This window comes from Pangasianodon hypophthalmus, chromosome 1, assembly GCF_027358585.1.
Source record: "Pangasianodon hypophthalmus isolate fPanHyp1 chromosome 1, fPanHyp1.pri, whole genome shotgun sequence".
NCBI classification, from domain to species: Eukaryota; Metazoa; Chordata; class Actinopteri; order Siluriformes; family Pangasiidae; genus Pangasianodon; species Pangasianodon hypophthalmus.
This window is the reverse complement of record NC_069710.1, coordinates 4,822,842-4,830,861: the sequence shown is the minus strand read 5'-3', so window position 1 is coordinate 4,830,861 and position 8,020 is coordinate 4,822,842. Positions and strand designations below refer to the sequence as shown.

General features: G+C 37.0%; 1 non-coding gene across 1 annotated transcript; it reads left to right on the top strand.

Moving 5' to 3' along the window:
* Window positions 1-4,394: 4,394 nt before the first annotated feature.
* LOC113526482 (uncharacterized) lies at window positions 4,395-7,592 on the top strand. Its single transcript, XR_004579200.2, has 5 exons — window positions 4,395-4,547; window positions 6,492-6,587; window positions 6,685-6,791; window positions 7,175-7,278; window positions 7,417-7,592. It is a non-coding gene; the product is annotated as an uncharacterized LOC113526482 (transcript).
* Window positions 7,593-8,020: the final 428 nt, after the last annotated feature.

The window sequence follows — 8,020 nt, the reverse complement described above, 5'->3', positions numbered from 1 at the left end:
AGGGACAACTTGTGACGGCTAGACGACTGGGTCAGAGCAGTAGTAAAACAGCAGGTCTTGTGGGGTGTTCCCAATATGCAGTGGTTAGTACCTACCAAAAGTGGTCCAAGTTAGGACAACCGGTGAACTAGTGACAGGATACCCAATGCTCATTGATGCATGTGGGGAGTGAAGGCTAGCCTGTCTGGTCTGATCCCACAGAAGAGTTGGTGTAGCACAAATTGCTGAAAAAGTTAATGCTGGCAATGACAGAAAGGTGTCAGAACATACAGTGCATCACAGCTTGCTGCATATGGGGCTGCGTAACAGCGGACCACTCAGAGAGCCCATGCTGACCCCTGTCCACTGCCAAAAGCACCTACAATGGGCATGTGAGCAACTGAAGCGGACCTGGGAGCAAAGGAAGATGGTGGCCTGGTCTGATGAATCATGCTTTCTTTTACATCATGTGGATGGGTGCGTGTGTGTCGCTTCCCTGGGGAAGAGATGGCACCAGGATGCACTATGGGAAGATGGCAAGCCAGCAGAAGCGGTATGATGCTCTGGGCAATGTTCTGCTGGGAAACCTTGGGTCCTGGCATTCATGTGGATGTTATTTTGACACGTATCACCAACCTAAACATTGTTGCAGACCAAGTACACTCCTTCATGGCAGTGGCCTTTTTCAGCAGGTTACAGTGCCCTGCCACACTGCAAAATTGTTCAGGAATGGTTTGAAGAACATGATGAAGAATTCATGGTGTTGTTTGGCCTCCAAATTCCCCAGATCTCAATTCGATGGAGCATCTGGACAAACAAGTCCGATCCATGGAGGCCCCACCTCATAACTTACAGGATCTTCTGCTAATGTCTTGGTGCCAGGGGCACAAAGTGGGGGACACCCTGGGCAGAGTGCCAACTCATGAACAATTTAGACATACCAATTGGTCTATAATGCATGTATTTGGACTGGAAGAGGATATATATATATATATATATATATATATATATATATATATATATATATATATATATATATATATATATATATATATATATATAAATATTTGATATATTTATAATGACCATCTAATCTCACTGCAGTCTGAACTGAAGAAGATTTTTGCTTATTTTCATGAAGGGTGTGCACTGAACTTTAAAGGTTATTAAATATATTGTAGGAGTGATTCTGTGTTTTTTAAAACATAATGTAACATATTCAGGTGTTCACTTAAATGTCTTAGAGGCTTATGATTTAAAAAAGTGTAGGGTCTGTAAGGTAGAGACAATGTTGTAAGTGACATGTGACCCATTATTTGGCAATAAGCCTTGTTCCATTGTTTTGAAAAAACAATTCTTTAGCTGTGAAAGAAAAGGACTTATTCCCTACATGACTTGTGTAGGGCCTAAAGCTTTCTGTGACTATGATCTTGTTGTAAAACTGTTGAGTTATTTGTATCTGCTTTTGGTTGTATTATGGCTGATGAATGTTCGTCGACTGGGAATTTCCATTAACTGCTCTATGTCTGTGACACAGCTGTGCCTCAATGTGTCTGGATCTTGCAATTAGCCGACTGAAAGCACAAGAATGACTCACTGCTCTTATTATATGATTGACACAAATGAATGAAATTATCTACTATGTGCATTGAGATGACCGACTGCAATAAAAGGGCAGATTCGGTGGTTCAAGGCATTGGGCCACTACATTCAGTATAAAAACCGTTTCTCTACTGGCAGGATAATACAATATCCTTGCTACTGAATGAAAAACAGGAAACGAAAGCACTTTAACATCTTTGTTCTCCATCAAACAATGAATTTCTCTTCCCTCTGACAAACAGCCAAATCACTTTGTTCTTATTCCTTTGTTAAGCTTGCATTTTTATGGTGAAATGCTGTCTAAGCTACTGGTTTCCTCTAATCAAAACCATAGTCATATGATGACAATTCACTTATATTTAAGAATCTTTGGGAGAAATTAGCTAAGATTCAAAAGTACTGATTCTAAGGGAGTTTGGAGGAATATTCTACATTTTCTGAATTATTCGAAGGAAAACCACATGAAGCATGGGATTTTTTCCTGCTGATTTCTATTGCCATGTGTAATGATTTCACTTAGATTCCTGTGAAAGCAGTGTCTAATGCTAACAACTGCAGAACATGTATAACATGACAATAAATAATAATAGCATGAGATACCACTAAACATGAAGCTAATATTTTGTTATTCACTTTGTAATTAATCAGTATTTTTATAGAACTAATGCCATTAATCTCAGCAATGCACACTGAAAGGCATCCAGTGAAAGAGATAATTTATTATGCAATATAGTGTTAATTAAAAAATAAAAGTAATTTTAATGCACATGTCCAGCATTTTGATATTGTAATAATTTTATTTTGTTAACAAAGTTTAGTAAGTTTTCATTAAAACATGTAAGTAATAGATAGACAGATAGACAGACAATAGCAAATATTAAGAACCAAGGAATAAAAGTTAACTACTCAGAGTGTGATAATGACCGAATAATGACAGAATCTTAAATTTCTCTTGGAAAACTACAAAATAAACACCTTATATTAACTGTGGTGTTTACCATAGACCACATAGGCTCCTTTTTTAATGTGGAGACCTGCTTTCTGAAGAAGTACTAAGTAGCATATTCTAAAATGTCAGTGACTAAAATGTAAAGTGTTTCTTAACGCTCCTTAAGACCAGAACTCCGGACTTCTGGTAGTTCCCAGAATATCAAAGTCTACAAAAGGGGTAGAGCGTTTTCGTATTTAGCTCCTAAACTTTGGAATAGCCTTCCTGACAGTGTTTGGGGCTCAGACACAGTCTCCCAGTTTAAACGTAGATTAAAGACATATATCTTTAGCCAGGCATACACTTAATACATACCATAACTTTGTACTACAGTACATCTGATTAACTGCACATTATGATCTAGTGCTTGCTAATATTATGAAAAGCAGCTACGCTAATTCCTTTCCACTTGTTTCCCTTCTTCTACCCATCCCGAGGCACATAGAGATTGTTCCAGCTCCAGTAGACAGAGGCCAACCCTACGAGGATCCTGAGGCATACAGAGATGGACCTGCTCCAGCTGGTTTCTGCCTCGTGAGGACTTGGGTATTCAAAGCATCGCTGCCAACCCTATGTGGACTTTGAGGAAGACAACAACCTCCAAATGAATATACACATAAAATTCTACATGACTATACATAAATGCAGAAAGGACATTGTTCATATCACACTATCCGTGTCACCCAAATGAGGATGGGTTCCCTTTTGAGTCTGGTTCCTCTCAAGGTTTCTTCCTCATATCATCTAAGGGAGTTTTTCCTTGCCACAGTCGCCTCAGTCGCCTCAGGCTTGCTCACTAGGGATAATTTTGTCTAACATCTAGGACTGTTTGTATGTTTTTATTTCTGTTTGCATGTTTTTTGTTTCTTATGTTCTGTAAAGCTGCTTTGAGGCAATGTTCATTGTTAAAAGCGCTATACAAATAAAATTGAATTGAATTGAATTGAATTTCTCACAGGAGCATGTGCCAGTGCTGTACTTTTAGCTAGTTCACAGAAGTATATTGCCCTGTGTATGTGTCCTCTTAAAATATACTTTGAGATATCTCCTTTAATAATTTCTAAATATTACATAATGACTGAGATGTGTTTTCCTTAAGGGGTTAATAAATACTAACAATATTTTAACTGAAACGCATGGAAACTTCATTACTACTGACATATTAAGGTGAAACCAAGAATAACAAAGCTACTGCATGTTTGGATCTGCCTCTAGATTTGTCCTGTGGACATGAGAACTATCTAACATACCAGACAAAGAGCTATGTAAACTAGCTAATCAACCAAGAAACATTTATTTATAAAATTAATTTTTTTATTAAAACAAAATGTCTATAGATATCAGTTAATGAATTAATAAACAATGTTATATATACATAGGTGACAAATTCAAGTAAAAATCGGCGAATCTGCTACGTTGTGACAGACATTTATCTGACATGATTTGCGTCCACTTAGAGGGAATGGTCACTGCAAATCAATATGAAGTTCTTCTGACTGATCACCTTTATTTTATGATGAAATATTTCTATTCTAATGGGAGCGGTCTCTTCCAGGATGAAATGGAAAATGGACAGTGCTTTCCAACACCATTATCATCAAAACACCAGCTGAGGGAATATCTTTTGGAAGAATGCTGTTCATTGCTGTCCAACACCTTACTTTAGACTTACTTTAGACCTATGTTGGCTTTTCCTTTAATTTCTCACCTGTCTGTAAGTTTATAAAGGCCAAAGGACCAATAAGAGAGATGGGTTTGTATTAGCAGTCTGTTTTAGCCCAACCCAGTCCTCTGACACACTCCTGTACATAAACACAGCACGTGGAGATATGCATGTGTCTGACTGCTCACCACACACACACACACACACACACACAGACAGACACACACAACTCTGCAATCACACACTTCTCCAGCATGTATGCAGGACTGATCTCTCTGTGGGTGATAGGGGCTTTGTTAGTGTCTCAGTGTTTGGGTAAGTACTACTTCCACATTTATGTCTTGTTTTTTCCTCACTTCCCAAATACATGTGGTTAAGTTGCTGATATAACACTTAACAACTGTATTCATTATGGTTGAAAGGTTACTTTAAAAATGCATTTCACCAAAAATTGTTTGTGCTAAAAGCCAACATAGTAAAAAAAAAAAAAAAAAAAACTAAAATTAATTTATGAAATTCAACAGTTGTTCAAAGACTGTGGGAATGATTTTTTTTCTCTTCAGGACTGATATAAGCTGAAAAGGTAGATTTTAACTTGTTTAATTACCATGTGTCAGTTTGAAAGCTTGATAAAGCTTCTTCTCATTTATGTTCAGTTTCATAGTCTGTTTACCAAAAAGACAGAGGAAATTGTGAATGTGAGGCAGCCTGGGGAAACCCTTCACCTGGTGAAATGTTAGCATTTTTTTGCTGTATAATGTTTTGAAACCTTTTGTTTAACTGGCTCCTTATTTATTTAAAGCGATTTCTGCAGAACACCTAGGCAAGATTATAGGGTTAATAAAACACTTTCAGGACAGGTGTTACTTTCAACATCAGTTATGTGCAGAAAAAACTCAATTTTTTTCTAAAAATATATTTGTGTCTTTTTTTTTTTTTTTTGGCTGTTTGCCAGAATTCAGCTGCTATGACATTGGTTGGTTTTCCCGGACCCTACAGACATGCTCAAGAAAATATGAGGGTGATAACAGACTGACAGTTTACAGTTCTCTGTGTTAATTCCAAATTTCCACACTGTCTGCTTGCCTCAAAAACATGCCAACATTCTCATATTTGCCATGCACTGTGGAACTGTTGCAAAAACACTTTGACATCAAGGTACATATTTTTTCCCCATATATCTCATTTTACCCTAATTGCTCTTTCTAAAAGATGCTCAGGAAAAAAACCAATCAGTTCTCTCGTCATGCTGAGAAATGAATAGCAAACATAAAAAAGCTTGTCCAAGCATGTGCGAGCACACACACACACACACACACACACACACACACACACACACACACACACCAGAACAAGTACAGACAATCATCTAACAGTCTTAAGCAGTTCATCCTGTTGTATCAAGTGTTTTAGCTGATAACTGAACATGTGTGTAAATGAGGTGGTTGTCTTCCCGGCATTTACCGACTGTCTCAAAATCAGTGTGAGAACAATGAATGCCACAGCCCAACCAACTGTGTATGCGATTTATTTCATACTGATTATATCAAGACTAAGGAAATGACTAAATGAAAGTGGAAGTAGTGCGGGATTTGTTTTTACCACTCATTCAAGCTGGCAGGAAAAAAAAACACTTTCTCTAGATATGAGCTGTGGTTATGAGGTACATTAAGCCAGGACTGTAGAATGTATTAAGATCTTGTCTATACCTGTTCTGTAGTTGGGTAAAACAGTGAGCTGCCAGGTTCAATGAGGGGAAACTCCATGCCTGACATTGTAAAAGAATGGTTTCAGACCATTACAATGTTTCAGTTGGTTGGATGTGGCTGAATAATGTAACTTCAGCAAGTGTTTTCTGCCAGGTTTTCTTACCTCGTGTCACCTTATTGTTTTCCATTCACATGCCACGACTTTTCCGTACATTTTCTCCCAAAACCAGTCCACATCAGAACACAACATGAAATGAACATGCTCTCATTGTTCTAAAGCAGGCTTCTCAGAAGAGGTAAAAGGTTTGACATTTTTTAAATGTCATTATGTCATTATTCAAAACCAATAAATACAAATAAAAAAACCCCAACACATTCTGCATTTTTGACTCACACTTATTTTAAAGCCTGATTAGCTTAGTATTTTGAAAATGAAAAACAACAGCGTTAAATGGCTTTAAAGATTAGAGTGTAACTCAAACTCTCCACTCTCCAAAAACATCTCCACATAATGACATTCTAAGTGTTTGTTTTTTCCCCCCTTTTACAGGTGATACAGATGACAGTGAATATGATTATAATTCCGTGACAGTGACCGCTGGATATAGCGAATACACAGATTACGCCTTTGTCTATGAATCTGACAGTATGCCAAGTTATTATAAATCTAATAAATAATTAAAATTAAATGCAGTTTATACATAATTTCTTTTCTGTTATCATGAATACATTTTTAATTACAGGTTATACATCCAGTATAGATTATGATTTGTATGTAACACCCAAACAAGGCATTAAACATGAACAATCCAGTTCAGTCAGCGGTGGCATGAACCACATAAATGATGAGGTAAATAAATCACAACCATAATGCACTTATTATGATAGTACACAATAATTAAAAATATACTTTTGATCTGATTCAGTGGTGCATTAATAAAACATGTCGATGTTAACAGTTTATTACAGTAACTTATACATATGTATTCGCCCCCCTTGAATTTTTTTTCACATTTTTTAAGTCCATTTCATTTCCAGGTTGTAACACTACAAAATGTGGACAAGTTCAAGGGGGTTAATACTTATACAGCAAACCACTGTATAAACATATTTGTCCAAATTGGTTTTGTATATTAAAGGATATATATTTTTTTAGCTGGCAAGGTAAGAGTTTACAATGTTAATTGTATTGTTGGATGTTTCTTGAATTAACATACTTTTCTTGACCGTCAGGCCTCAACATTGTTTAGATACTATGCTGTAGGACTGGGACTTATAGTGCAACGGTTCTGCCTGTAAACATGACTGGGATTTTTACACACACAGGCTGAACAAAGGTGAGTTAGGCAATAACACTCAGTTGTTAACGCAATAAGTATGCAGACATAAGAAAGAGAAACACAGAGAAAGCTGGAACACACTGGAAAATGGCTACAGTGTGAACACTTCTTTTTTTTTTCCTTAATTCTTTATAGGGCTGAAAGCATTTGGATTTTAAGGCACTGCAGGATGCCATTCCAGATGTCCAAGCGGAATGACATTTTCTTCAGATGGTGCACTGTGGATCTCCTTGTTCTTTTTAACTGTACTTTTTAACATTTATTCTGAGCTTTGTAAAATCTTCATTAAATATAAAGTGCAAACTCTAGAATTTGGCCAAGCGTTAGTGACTTATACATTGGCTCATGAAACAGCCCTTGAAATGTACACTCACTATTACCCACGCCAATTCACTATTATCCATGCCTAATTCACTATTACCCATGCCTAATTCACTATTACCCATACCAATTCACTCTTACCCATGCCAATTCACTATTACCCATGCCAATTCACTATTACCCATGCCAATTCACTATTACCCATGCCAATTCACTCTTACCCCCGCCTAATTCACTATTACCCATGCCAATTCACTATTACCCATGTCTAATTTACTATTACCCATGCCTAATTCACTATTACCCATGCCAATTCACTATCACCCATGCCAATTCACTATTACCCATGCCAATTCACTATCACCCATGCCAATTCACTATTACCCATGCCAATTCACTATTACCCATGCCTAATTCA